The 14,907-nt window shown below is 46.6% G+C and overlaps 1 long non-coding RNA gene across 1 annotated transcript; it reads left to right on the top strand.

Moving 5' to 3' along the window:
- Positions 1-3,073: 3,073 nt before the first annotated feature.
- LOC126526966 (uncharacterized) lies at positions 3,074-6,876 on the top strand. Its single transcript, XR_007598704.3, has 5 exons — positions 3,074-4,530; positions 4,667-4,895; positions 5,021-5,126; positions 5,684-5,843; positions 6,662-6,876. It is a non-coding gene; the product is annotated as an uncharacterized lncRNA (long non-coding RNA).
- Positions 6,877-14,907: the final 8,031 nt, after the last annotated feature.

Raw genomic sequence — 14,907 nt, 5'->3', positions numbered from 1 at the left:
AGCGGCTGACTGCCAATTGGTCATGATTTCCGGTATGTGCTTGTATGATGTGTGGTGCAAAATTTGCCGTAATGGTGAATTTATTGAAAAGCGAGCAGTAGCGTTGATCGAAATAGATAGCAGTCATCATCGTGCTTGTTTAACAAGTTTTAACACCGGGCTATTGGATTTTTCTGAATTGTTCAGCTAATTGCGCTGAAGTACCAAATTCACACCATTTCTATTGTTTTTAATTTATCTTCGCCAACTCACCGTTCTCTCTGTGCCCGCTGCCATTTCGCCTCGGGCAAGGGTGGCGAGCTTGGAGTTGTCACTGCATTTTGCACTGTGCTTCTTCTCATGGTTTAGAACTCTGTTAGTGACGCATCGATGTGGTGTGCCGTGTATGCCGTGTAGTTGCCGCGTATGCCGCTCATAGTATACTGCGGCCTATAATGTGAAAATTCATAATTTTGTGAGCTATTTGTCGACTGACAGTAACCTGCATCTCCGAAGCGCTGCATGCGAGGTTGCAACCACACGCGCTACTTAATTTGTAACCTCAATTGCACTCTGCATTAGGGTATCTATCTTGTGTAGCTCTGCATATTTTACATTTTTAGCTTTAAAAAGAGGAAGTGTGACTGTGTTCGATGAACACGAATGTACTCTGCCCGTTGCAGCTCTTGATTTCCAGCTGCAAACATGTCTATGTCCACAGTGAAATTTCACGTGTGATAAGTTCACGTAGAATGCCATTCTTGTCAGAATTTCCATCTCCATTGGGTTTAGAATTAAGCGTAACTGCGTTTTTATAGCTCATTTTTGCTTCTATAATGAAAGCTTCTATCAAAAGCGTTGCCACTTGTCTTCGAACTTTTAAACTTTATTTTTATCAAGAGTATAATGGAATAATATCAGTTGCAGCTATGTGACTCACCTAATTGCGTTTTGCACATCGTTATTTTGTTTTTCAGGTCCCATTTGAAAGCAAATAAATGTTTGGAAGTAGGATTGATAAAAATGAACAAAATTGAAAATGTTCCTTCTGATCTTATCAAAAATACTGAAATTTTCTGAGCCTTCATTCGTCGCTTCAGAAGCAGGCTTGCAATGCATGCTCTCATTAATGCGATGATTTGACCATTTTTCCCATATCCCCAAATTCTAAAAACTTCCGGACCGCAATATTTTAAGAGCAGTCAGTAGGAGAAATCTCGGAAGTGCAATCAATGTTAAAGCAGTGAAAAAGCAAGAGGTACTAGTTTAAACACATTTAGCCTAAAGGAAACATATTTTCATCTCTAAAGTATTATACTTTGCGTATAAAGAATTTTTTTTTTTTTCAGATAGCGCTAAGCGACCTTATAAGGTGATGTAGTGTCTGGGGGGAAACAAGGCTCCTCATATGCGGCCGTCAGCAGGAAAACGCTGAGATGAGCGATGACACATCCCTAGAAAAGGCACTAGTGATGTGCATATGCCTTAATGGTATGCAATATGTAACATATCCGGCGGCATATGGCCAATTTTAGTGCAACCAACTTAAAGCCAAGAACAAGCAAAGAAATATCATGGGTGCAAACTACATTAAAGGATTTGTTTACTGCGTTGCGCATTTAAACCAAACTCGTATAAAGACTTACGCTTTCTCAGTCATCTGAAAACGCTTTAACTTTAAGTTTTGCTTTTAAGCATCAACGTTTCATTGTATCATATTTTCTGGGAATGAATATTATGAATAAAAGATTTACCCCAGGACGAAATATGTCTCGTACTTTTTTCGCTGCCTAGAATGTTCGTCCTTCTTATAGAAAGAGGCCAGTGAAAAAAAATATTATCAGGTATCAAGAAGGCGCCGTGACCCTGCTTCAAGCCCACCAAATATGAACTAGTGTTTGAAACTTGTGAACGTGTCGGTGTACATATACAATTACAAGAAATAAAGACCTGTATCAGAATCTTTTGCCTGGCATTTATGTGGCATGAAAAGTACAAAAAAGCGTTCGCTTTCGTGTGGTACTTCTATGCCGGCCACCACACAAGCATGATGCATGATGCGCATGCATCATGCATCATGCTTGTGCGCATGCGCACTTCGTGTAATATATATATATATATATATATATATATATATATATATATATATCGTTTTTTTTGTGAGACCGAAAGTCCCCTCTCATGTTATATTAGTGGTCGCATCATTTTGTGCATATACGCTAAGCGTTTAATTGGTTCTTTAGTGACGTGCCACAAGGGACCATGCACACTGTCCGACAGCCGCTGAGCCAATTCGTATATTTAAGAAGCTGTGTTGATGCAGCTTAGTCTTGCAGAGGCCGCAAAATTTTATGTCTTGTCATCGGTCACAAGAAAAGCTAGCATAATAAAGTAACGGGGCACGAAAGGTCTTCACGAGTGGTTCAGGCAGCAATTGAACAACACTTTGAAATTGAACCTTCAGGCCATGCGTTCACACGCGCCAGTGCGTTCCGACAGGCTGCGCAGTCCTTTGAAGAAGTGAGAGGCAGCAATTTTTTGTTGTTGTTGCTTTTGCGTAACAAATGTTGAAGGACGAATATATATAATGACGGAATATATACCAGCTATACAAAAGCGATGACGGCGGTTCATCACACGGGGAAAAACAGCAACCATCATATACAGACGTCAGTGACAGTTCATCTGGCAGTTAGATCACCTTCCGGCTAAAGGATGGTTCTGTGTTTTGTTCTGGACTGATAGAACTCTAGTAATTAGAGTGAATAATGAAATCAGAATCAAATTTATTTTCGCCATATATGCGGGTGCGCATGCAACGACCACTATTATGATAGCAAGAGTACGTGGAGACCAGTGTGCAAGTCGCAAGAAGAAGACATATCGCGTAAGTATTACATTTGCTTTACCAAAAAGCACAAGATTTCAATACTTCAAAAACGGATATGTTTGCAACACTATTGTGTCGTTCATTATTGCTTTCTTCTTTTGTAGTTAAACTATCGAGAAAATAACTATTTAACGGGGAACAAAATTTAATCAAGTGGATATTGCATTAGACAGTTCTCGTAATCGTCATCTGAACTGCAGAAAGAGTCAAGCAAAATTGTTCGCGAACGGCGCGTTAATTGTAAACGGCCCTGTCGCAGCACAGAAAAAATCGTCAAACGAACTAAGCGCAGGCGACTCGTGGACTGTACAGTTCTAGGAAACATTTCAGTTGAATGTTTTCACTGGGGAGGGTGAAAGAAGCGATTATACGAAAGCGAATTGTGAAGAGATGTCAAAATCTGCAATTTTTCTAGCTATTGTCGATTCGTCTAAGAATAATTAAGGCTGCATGCCAATCAATGTAAATCATAAAATAGAGCATTTCTGCTGTCGACGTGGATTTGATTGGGAAGAACTAGAGTTAGATCAAATTCTTCCAATTTTCGCTCAATTAACTAATGACGTTCAACAATCAAGCAGTTAAGAATTAATAAATTCATGGTATATCATGAGTGTTTTTTCAAGCGCCGTCTCCTGTGAAGCATATCTACCATTTTCGTGCAAAGCTCTCTGGAAAGCGTATTGACTGTGTATGCATGCATGCATCTATCGAACTTCGTGCACATATAGACGTGATGCTTTGACGATAAATACTTATTAAAATTCAAATTATTTATTTCTGCCTTGTAAAGGTACAGACAGCAGAGGCGCAGAAAAAGCTGTCAGATACAGATTGACAAAGCCGCAGCCCCCTTTCGCTTGGCAGAGCCTTTACAGCGACACTTTTAAAACAAAGACAATTGCACCCGGTAATAACAGGTATACAATACTGAGCAAGTACAAAAGGAAACCAATCAAGATTATACGATATTTGTACAATACTCCCAAACAAGAAAACAGAACCTACATGCTAACGTACATAGCACCCAAAGTACTGTTCGACACGTTGAAGAAGTCAAAATTATTGTTCACATAAGGTATATACATATTCGTATAGCGCTACCAATCCCTGCAAAATATAGAACGCAGATTTTCATTACACACACGCACGCACGCACGTGCACAGCACACACACCAAAAGGAAACGGCAACGCGCTCACAGGAAGCGCCTGAAAAACGAAAAAAAAAAGGAAAAGTGTGGGGAACCGAGGTCGTCTTGGGCTGTCGCCTCTCCCTCTCCCAGAAGGAATGAAGAGGTTCTTGGAAAGCAGGGACGGGCGATTCTCTCTGTCAGCATCAGCTCCCACCAGCGAGGACGGGGCGAGAAAGCGAAACGGGACTTTCCTTGCTGTCTATTTTTTCTTCGTCAGGCCAACGCCGCTTGCTTGCAGGGGCGCAGGCGAGTTCCCGCCAAATGGCGCGGGTGCGTGAGTTGCCGCCAAATGCTAGCTCTGGATGCCAGCTCGTTCCGCGTCTCATGGTAGACTAGTTGGTGCATTTCTGTTATCATGGACTGCGCATATAAACGCAAGCTACACAAAAGTGACATGGACAAGAACAGCGCAAGCCCTTTACATGCAGTGGAGCCGCCGTATCTCGCCGTTCAAGATATGCGTACTCGTAAGTGGCATTTTAATTTCACTTTGTGTAATGCATGACTGTCTTTTTCAAGTGAACAAAGGTCGCTTTGTATTGTGTAAATGGTTTTGCAACGTATGATAAACTCCTTGTCTTTCGGGCTTATTTTTTCTGACAGGAAAAAAAAAAAAAAAGAGGCTTTACATGAGAACGGATCAAGCGTTCGAGAGTTGGGACAGGGAAATGTGAGACGTACGTATGTATATATTTCTAATATTATTTTTTCGTCTTGTATTCTCGTTAATTTTTCTCTAGGAAACACTGGAACGACACTGCTTAAATTGAAGCACAGTGTGCGAATGACCTGCTACGCTCGGAACTGTTATCACCATTCGGGAAGAAATTGGGTAAGACGCTTGTCTGGTTATTATTGCGGAAAAGTCATAATTAATTAGAAGTTGCTTTCGTTCCTTCCCACAGATGAAAAAGATAACTGTAAATACCTGTATGATATACGTCTGGTGCATTGCAGGTAAGAATGGATTGTGTGTGGCGCGCTTCACCGCATGTGGACTAGAGTAGATCTAGGAACATCAGACAAGAAGACACGTATGTGAAACCCTGCGGATAGCCCATATGTAAGTTCTTCCTCAATTTTTCTTTTGTTGCATTTTCGTAGTTTACGTGTAATACTTTGTCACCGCGGTCTCGACATTATGTATACCTATACATTTGTCTCGTGGCAGTCTGCGTGCTATTTTGTTTGTGCAACTACGTGTTGTATTCATTTATCGAGCTGCTAGGATGGTTTTTTTTTTCACTGATATTCCGACCAAAGTCGATAAACCTATCCTTCCTGTCCTCATGTTTCCTTGGGCGGCTCTAAAGCGTATCTTAGAGGAATATTTAGCTTCAGATTCCCGCATGGAACAGATGGTGAATGACATGCTGTGTTTTCTTTTTAGAGAAACTATGTATTCATGTTTAATATTTGGTTGATTTTCATTTTGTCATTCATACAATACCGCAGCCATATGCCATTCTGTCATAGAACGTTGTTTCTAGATATATTTGTTTTATGTGGTTAAAACATTTAAAACGAGAGCGTTTCTTATCCTGGCCATTATTTTTTACAGACCACGATAACCACGTATTTGGATGTCTGGTTTAACTCTACGTGCGCTGGTTCGTGCAGGTGAACTTTTTTTCCAGATACGGAGGAACGGACACCGGTCGTGCCGTGAGCACTATTCTGCAGGGCATACTTACAAATGAAGCTGCACTGCAGTTCAGCTGGAAAGGGTCGCAGGGGAGGAAGCACGCCTTCGTGAAGCTCATGGCCATCACGAATATAGGTAAGAAATATGGCATAACAATCAGCTTTCTAGTGCACGTTGCGAACATCGGTACCAACTGCATGCTTAGTTTTTTTTTTTCTTCATTCAAACAAGCTGCTGCTTATTGCATCTTGCTGCGTCCAGTATTAGCATTTTCTTTAATAAAATAATGCCGTAATAAGTGAGTTCTACTTGCGGCGTCCATATTTTGCCACTGCTTTTGAGGAGTTTGTTTTGCTTCACCATATAATATATGCTGTATATGCTGTTTCTGCTTTAACCCATGTATGCTAACTGTTTTCTGCAAAACATAGACCTATAATCGTTGCCATCATGTCAGCAAGTATATGTATCATGCCATAAGCTTCCCCTCTTGCCTCTCCAGACATTTACCTATTCACCTCCTTGTGCCGCTTGGCGCGCTCCGGGCTCCGGCGCGTTCTTTGTCTCAGCGTTTCAACTCGGCTGTTTCATACAGTGCTCACGGGAAGCAACAAGACCTATCGTGGTGTAAATAGCCGCGCTACCTATAGACACAGTAGCCACTGTGTATGCGTGTTTTGCTATGGTTCCGTGTTCAGTTCCCCCTATTGCTAACGACATATAAATTACCAACTATCCGGTACTTACACGATTTGTGTCGTCCAGCCACTCTTCCTGACAGCTTCGATACTGATTTGCACGTCCCTAATATTGCTTTGTTGTCGTTTCTTTAATGTTTCGTGAATATCTGACTTATGATCTTTTTGATTGTTTCACTTCTTCAAATGGAATGCGACTCACCAACTGAACTATAAAGCGGGGGCAGCTTTCTTATATGTGCCGCTTTTTTGCAGCATCTGTGAGGAGCACGTTCCCTGACGCTTCACTAGCATCAGTGGCTGGAGTCGCAAAGCGCCGGTTGGTTGGAGCAGCTGACAGGGATGGAGGCCGGAATGAAAGAAGGCGCCGTGACCCTGCTTCAAGCCCACCAAATATGAACTAGTGTTTGAAACTTGTGAACGTGTCGGTGTACATATACAATTACAAGAAATAAAGACCTGTATCAGAATCTTTTGCCTGGCATTTATGTGGCATGAAAAGTACAAAAAAGCGTTCGCTTTCGTGTGCTACTTCTATGCCGGCCACCACACAAGCATGATGCATGATGCGCATGCTGTTGTAAATGCATGATGCAAAAGCTACGATTATTCGGGGCGTCAAAAGCAACGTCGGCTTTCAGCACCGGGCCGATGCAATGCCGACCATTATTGTCGTCAGGGCCATGGCTGGCCCGCGTGTGGCATGCGCTCGGCTGCGTTGGCCAAATAGAATGGCCCTACGGCTGGCCGACTGACTACGTACCTAAAGCCTTGGTAGGCCCTCGTATGGGACGCCGTCGGCCAAGTCGGTCACAGTGGTCGGGCCTACATCGATTGCCGACGATCGGCCGACGTTAGGCCAATGTCAATCCCCAAAGCTGGGCCGCCCTCGGTTGCCGAGGTCGGGCCAACCGTTTTGCAGTCGGCCGGAGACGTCGGGCCGACTTTTTGCCACGGTCTTTTTGTTGCTTGGGATCAGCACGTGTTATGGTGCAAAAGAAGACGCCTTACCTTTACGATGATTACGGTATCGGCAGGCACCATCTTCACAGACGGCTCGTGCACCCAGCCGCTCGTCACAAAATCGTGGGCCTCCAGCGCCTTCCGCGACTTCAACTGCTTACGCGTCGTGAAGCTGGTCCTCAGAACCAAGAATTCGTAGATGTCTGAGCTATCCACGCACGGCCACAAGCCAATGTCTTTGATGCAGTCGCTTGCACGCATCGTAAAAGGGTCCATGCCAATCGCTTTTGTTTTGATCTCGTAACGTTGTCTGTCACGTTCAAATAACGTTGCTGCATTAGTCTTCAACAAGTGAAGTCAGTGTCTTTGTGAACAGGCATTCGAAAGCAGCCCTTAAAAGCTTGCGAGGTTTACGACGTGGTAAGAACAGCTGGTGTCCCAAATCAACGAAATTCGCCTTTGCGCTTCTGAACGAGGACATGATAAAATATTTGAGTGGCTGCCGGGACATTGTGGCAGCGTTGGCAATCACCTCGCCGATGACGCTGCCCAACGTGCCCAGGCTGAGCACCGACAGCTCCGGACCTTATACCTTTATCGAGAGTAGACGCTGCAAAAGAGCTTCGCAGTCTCGCTCGTACCATCAAGTTCAGTTACTGGCATACACCGCAGAACTCTAACCGCCATTTATGGGCGTCTTGCGCTGGAGTTTGAGGTATAGTAGCGGCACCTGGTGGCGGCGCGCGAAACGTTATCTGGGTAGTACCAGCTTGGGTAGTATTGAGCCCTGGCTGTGGCGAAGCACGTTTCTAGCCCCAGTTTTGCGTCGATTCGCGCTTTTCTCTGCCCTGTGGCGAGTGCGAAAAAGCTCGTCACTTCTTACAGACCACGCCTACCATGCTGCGCGAGCTCGCCGCAGCTTATAGTTTAACGAAAACGGACTCTCCGTGAGACGTAATGCTGGAAGCACAAGTAATCGGCGACGCCGAACCGGAGAGACCTAGCTCAGCCTCGAAAAAGCGTCACCGTCGCTACTTCTGCGTCGTGGGCTACCATGAACAATTAAGAAGGCCTGGATCCCAACATCAGATTCTACCGTTTTCCCTCAAGGCCTCATGAAGCGGAGCGTCGGGCGCGCTGGATAGGTGCAGTTTGTCGCGCTGGGTAAGCGAAACTTCGCGCCATGCTGACTGCTTCGCCTGTCTTGAAGTTTGCTTGATTATCCTAAAATTCGGTACGTTTTTTGCACCTACAGTCTCGACGGCAGACAGACGTAGTAGGCATGGCTGCTGATTCACGATTCGAGACCCGGCCACAGCGACAATTAACAATTCGACCGGTGTGAAGTGGTGAAGTGCCCAGGTGTGTGCAAATGAGCACGAATGGTCGGGCTGATGCGGTGACAATTCACTACCATACTGCTACGAGCAGCACAGGTTAGAGAGTTAAATGTGCACATCCTTGACCTCAAGCCAGCACGTTGAGGCAGCGTAGCAAGGTAGTATTGATTGCAGCACATCGATGTTCGAGCGCTCTCATTAAAAGCTACATCAAGCGAGCAGCGCACGAGCTCGCGCTGCAGCGTGATTCGCACGTACGTTACTGCGAGCTCATATGCATTGCATCAGTTATTTATGAGTTGCTGAAGGGACAGATGGCCGCTACTACAACGCAGGCCTAACTACTTCTTTAGCGGCATGCAGTCAACAAAGATTGCAGGAGACCCGCCGTTTCGCGGCATGTCGAAAGACCGCTGCCGTCGCGGCGCGTACGATCGTGCGCTCGAGCAGTTCGTACATCGCGGCATGCTGAAAGACCGCTGCCGTCGCGGCGCGTACCGTCGTGTGCTCGAGCAGTTCCGTACACATGATGTCTGCTTATCGCTGCTGTGGATTCATTTATAGCAAGCATTTCCTCGCGTTTGTGCGCCTGAATCTAGCAGCGTGCAAACCTTACCTGAAGTTCAACTTCGTACGCGACTCGCTTCACTTGCGATTGACACCGCGCTAAAACTTCGCCGCTTAATTCTTGAACGGCATACACGTATTCGGCACTGCATAATTTCTTGCCTTTACGCAGCGTGCCACTTTTGAAAAAATCTTCGGCGCCCGATATTCGCTGCAGGCCGTGATACAACACAACCGAAAGTGGCGGGTTCATATTGTAAACGTGCTTTCCGAAGCAGACGACCGAGCTTGGTACGACCCATTTTAGGACAGAGGGCGCTTTTTAGCACCTTTTTTCGCAGCGCCCCCTGGGCAATGCAAGAGCTCCATACCTCAAACTCCAGCGCAAGACGCCAATAAGCGCAAGCAGCGAGCGATGTGTTGAAAGCCCAGAGCAAAAAGCAGGCGCACACCAACCGCGACGAATCAATCCAGAGCATGATCGAGAGGAAATGAAAGCAGCGACCATTGAGTTTCCTACAAAAATTGTAGGAAACTCTATGGCAGCGACAAGCGATTATATAAAAGCCCAGTGCAGAAACCAGGCGCACACCAATCCGCGCTCAAAAAAGCGCGCGCAAGTACGTATTGAGCCGTGCCAATCCAATCCAGAAAGCAAAAAAGGACATGGAGTTATGGTATGGCACGGAGGAAGGAAACTAAGATGAGGCCCTACCCCCTCCGCGCGCTAGGAGAAAAGTGTGGCGGAAATGACGTAGTAGGTGCTCATTTTTTTGCTGCTTTTTTTTATTTTTTTTTTGCTGCATGGCTACGTTTTTTGGGCCACAATAGACAAGAACGGCACCGAGAGCGGCGCTGCTGCGCCGGCGTTGAAAGCGCCGCATGCGAAGCAAAATTCTATTAGCGGGTGGTACCCCTCTCCCATCTCTCGTTCGCGCTGCCTTGATTGCCTCCTGCACTGCGCGTGTTTGGGCACGTTTCGTGCCGCGCGCGGAGTGTGCCCACAGAACACCTATACAAACTTAGAGAAGGGAAACTGTACCTTCCACAGTGCTACGGAAATAAGCATAGCGGTGGCGTCGTGAACTAAAGTATGCGACCACAGGTGGCGCTGTACAACAGGAAACGGAAACGGGGTTTTGCACACGCTTTACCAGGTGTTCTGTGGCTTTACTGGGTTTCTGGCTGCTGCGCCTCGATCGTGCTCCCGCCAGTTCAGTTGCTGTGTAGCAAACGTAGCGCCTACATATATATGTAGGCGCTACGTTTGCCACACAGCAACCAAACTGGCGGGAGCACGATCGAGGCGCAGCAGAATACATGTAGCGCTGAGTCATATCGAGTTAAGGCACACTCTAAACTGACTTTTAAGGGCATCCCGAGCGGTTTTTCGTTTATTACGCCGCCGTTGCCCTGAGTTAAATTGTGCCGCCGCGCTCCAGCTGTTGCATTTCGTGTAGGGCTACAGACAGAATGCGGTTTCCAGGTGGCACGATGGCCTCGACTGGAATAAACGCACACGACACCAAAGATTGAGTAAGCCTGAAAATATTTTATTTGCATTTTACAAGTACAACAAAAAGCACACGTCTACGCATCCACACAAACGCGGTTACATAGTCAAGAAATGGCTCATTAATAATGGTAGCACAAACGCACAAGAAAGGAGACCTAAGCTACAAAACGTACGGTCGGCTGCTAAGTATAATAATTTCCCTGTCACCGCGTGTCACTTTTATACAGCATCTTTACAGCACTACCAGGCCGGGTAGTTTGGCGGAAAGAACGCAACCGCTTATACGGCCGTCAGCTGCCTCTTCCTTACGGGTGTCATAATTATCCTAATCTCCGCATCAACGTCGTGCAAGTTCGCATACAGGTATCTGTATCTGAACCATATGTGCCAGCTTAATACACGTGTAGTGAAATTATGATAACCACTGCGTCTTATCAAACGTATTGGTTTTGCAAATGCGCATTACAGCTGACAGAACGACATACTGTAAGTGAAGCACAAGAGAGCAAGGACAAAAGGAGGATACAACACTTGAAGAAATGAAGAATTAGTAGGCATACAGCAAACAAGCGATGACGGAGAACACACAATGATGCATCGGGTGTTCTGTGACATCGGTTTGCGTACTTGCGGTGTTATGGAGATCAACGGCATAAAAACGTACCTTCAAGCGTACTCCCTCAACCTCCGCCGCATTCATTATGATAATCAACGCCTAAACAAAATGAGGCACTATTCTTTGCCAAGAGTAGACCTTCTTACAGCAAGTCTATGTAATGACTCGCAGACGAAACCAGCATGCTTTCGAAAATGTTTTACCGCCGTAGTATTCGAACGCCAACGGCCAGGAAACACATCGATACCAATAGGCTGTCGGCTGTCGGTGGTTAATCGAGCACAAAAACCTTGACGCTATGACTAAAAAGCAGCTTCAACAATCAAATATTTAAAAAATCAACTGCCTCTTTGCCTGAGGTAAAAAAGCATCCTTAGACACCTCGATTGTTCATGTCAATGGTTTGTGTAAATTAAAAAATTCAGCATGTTCAGCGCCCCTAGCAGAGAAAGCACAAATTAAAGTAGTCGACCAAATTACAGTAGCTCCACTTGCGCGCTTACGCTGAAACGCGCCTCGATTGATTTTTCGCCCTCTGTGGCCATTTGTTGAACTTGAGAGTGTGCGGGGCCTGGTGTGCCTACGTGTGTGCGCGTGAAGGGCGGTGTACAGTCTGTTTCACATTTAGGGGAAAACTCGGAGCGCTTTGCATCGCGATGCGGCGAGCGCTTGAGTCAGGCGGCGGCAGCAGCTCGCGCAGGTGCTCAAGGGGCGGGATCTTGAACGGCGTCGTCTGCAACGACGGCGCGCGCTGGCCGCATTGTCGCTAAACGTTCTACTATCAGTTGCAGGGCGCCGATCTCATCGTTACGGCGTGAAATGAGCCGGTATTCTTTACTATGCGTTGTGCGACGCCAACTGATATGCCTCAAAGGTAAGTTCATCGCTGCAGGGCAGTCATAGACGACGTACTGATTCCATGCATTCTTGACGGCCCGTTTCTGGAAGGCGACTATATATTCTAACGCGATAGGTCGCCGATCCACACTGCTCGTGTGGTGCAACAACTGCTAGAAGAGCGCACAGTCACTCTCTTGGAGTGGCCGCCTCAATCCCCGGGCGCCAACATCATTTAATATGTCTGGGGCTCGTTGAAAGTATCGCTGGCACACCATCCCCTCTATCAGTCGCCCGAGGATAGGCTTCGATCCACCATCGTCAGCGACTGAGACGTGCTGCGAATGAACACATCCCTGATCAAGTCATTCTGCACTTCACTGCCTTCCAGGATGAGCGCTGTCATCGTTGCCGCTGGGGACATGACGAGATACTAACTGAAGTTCCGTGCGTGACGTGTCCAATTCCCCGCCGGCGGGCAGAGTCTGTCTGGTGTAGCGAATGATTGTCGAGAAAAATCATTTCCAGCTCATTGTCTGAACCTAAAACATTCATTTAATCGTATCCGTTTGTTTCATCGTGTTCGACTCCCATAGTTGTCATTGTTGAGTGCTTTGTTTTCCTTTCGAGTCAAACAAAGACTGAACACGTTGCGCGCACATCTTAGTGCGTCTTGTCGCTGCTTATTACGGTAGCACACACAGTGAAGAAATATACGTGCACTGCCCCTGACAGTAGCACGCTTCCCGACAATGCGGCCAGCGCGCGCCGCCGTAGCAGACGACGCAGATCACGACTCCGCCCCTCGAGCGTCTGCGCCTGCTCGAGCTGCTGCCACCGCACGACTCCATTGCTTGCCGCATCGCGATGCAATACGTTCCGAGTTTTCCCCTAAGTGTGAAACAGACTGTACACGCTTCTATTTGCCTTTAAGAAGATCGGTACGCTTGACGATTATTTTTATGGCTGCAATGCGGCGAAAGGGCAGCGTCTGCTTAACCATGTAAGTGACGCTGAGCAGGTGATTGGAAACGACATCGTATGTACCGCCGGAAAAATCGTCAGCACATACGATGCGGCACATACATACGGCACATACGAGCTAAAGTCATTTTTGAAGTTTCTCACAATATGTTTGCTACAAATCCGTGTTGTCTCTGATGGCGACAACGGTCTTCCATCGACACTGTGCGGAAATAAACAAAATATATCGATGACTTAAATGATATTGCGCGACAAAAAACGACACGGACGTGAGAGACGACACACCAAGCGCATGTCGTCGACACACCAAGCGCTTGGTGTGTCGTCTCTCACGTCCGTGTCGTTTTTTGTCGCGCAATATCATTTAAGTAATGGATTACCAACTTGCCCGGAATGCTGCTCTCAAAAATATATCGCTGCATACCACAAGTAGGACATGCGAACACAACTTCAACTAGGGCGTCCCCTACAATGTGGAATAGAAGCAGCAGTGTAGACAGCTTGGCCATTTTTTAACAGTGCTCAAGAGACGGAAGTTGAAAGTATTAGTAATCATTCCTGCTTCAGCAATGCCGGCGCGACCAAGACGCGGGCGTGTATCGTCCAGCAACTCGATCGATCGGTGCAGTGGTGAAGCGGGAATGAACTCTGGTCATGCTCAATGCATCGTGCACATATTCAATTTCTCGGCATGCGTGAACTTCGGCCACTGCTAGCGCATACAACAGAAGTGGTTTCCATTCTTGGGCAGCGCACACATAAACGAAACACGAGAAAGAAGACAGGACAAGCGCTCGTCGAGCAACTTAAAGTTTTTATATGAATAAAAGGATTATGTACCGAGTAATTATTAAATTCATGTGGGTTACATATAAAAACCGTCATAAACTCAGGAGTGATCAATGAACGAGCTCGCTTCGTTTTCTAGTTGTTTACTTCGCTCGGCGCACCGCAGTAATCCATGTGTGTCGTCTGCTTATTTCGTACCATTTTCTTGTGAATCGGCAGAATTTCACTGGTGGCATCAACCCTTTCGTGTTTACATTGCTGTCGTGACAGTTAACAACACAATAACAATTTCCGGTCATCCGAAGAGGCGCCGTCGCAAACAAGAGACGTTTCGCGCGCAGCGCGAACTGAACGCGGGCGCGACCGCTGAGGGAAGCGGCGGCGGAAACCTACACCCGTTGGAGATGAAATCGTTCCGCCAGGGGAGAAACGAGCGCTGGCGTCTAGCATGAAACTTGGCGTGCGGTCGTCTATGGCGGCGTTGTTATGGTTTTGAGCGCGCACACGTGTTGCTCTGGTAGGTTTCGGGCCGTGGCAAAGGCGCTGAGTGGGCGGGTTTGCGTTAGTCACCGTGTCTTGTTGCGCTGTGTTACCTGCACCGTGCTCTGCCAGATGTTGCGCGAGCGCGCGACACCACGCGCAGCGCGGCGTGGTTTCGCGAAAGATGTAAACAAGAGAGGAGGGTGGCCCAAAAGGCGGAGCATCGCCATGAGCAACGCCAAATTCCGGCTTCACTTTTGCTTCACAAAGAGTGACGTCAGGGCCTCTCCTTAGTTTCCTTCCTCCGTGTGGTATGGTGTTCTAGTTCACTATAGTTATGGTGGCTAGAAGTCACCATAATAGAGTTCTTTACTATAACTCAGTGAGAAACTCTATGGAGGAGGAGGAG

This window comes from Dermacentor andersoni, chromosome 9 (genome assembly GCF_023375885.2).
Source record: "Dermacentor andersoni chromosome 9, qqDerAnde1_hic_scaffold, whole genome shotgun sequence".
In the NCBI taxonomy this organism is placed as follows: Eukaryota; Metazoa; Arthropoda; class Arachnida; order Ixodida; family Ixodidae; genus Dermacentor; species Dermacentor andersoni.
This window is presented reverse-complemented; position numbering and strand designations above follow the sequence as displayed.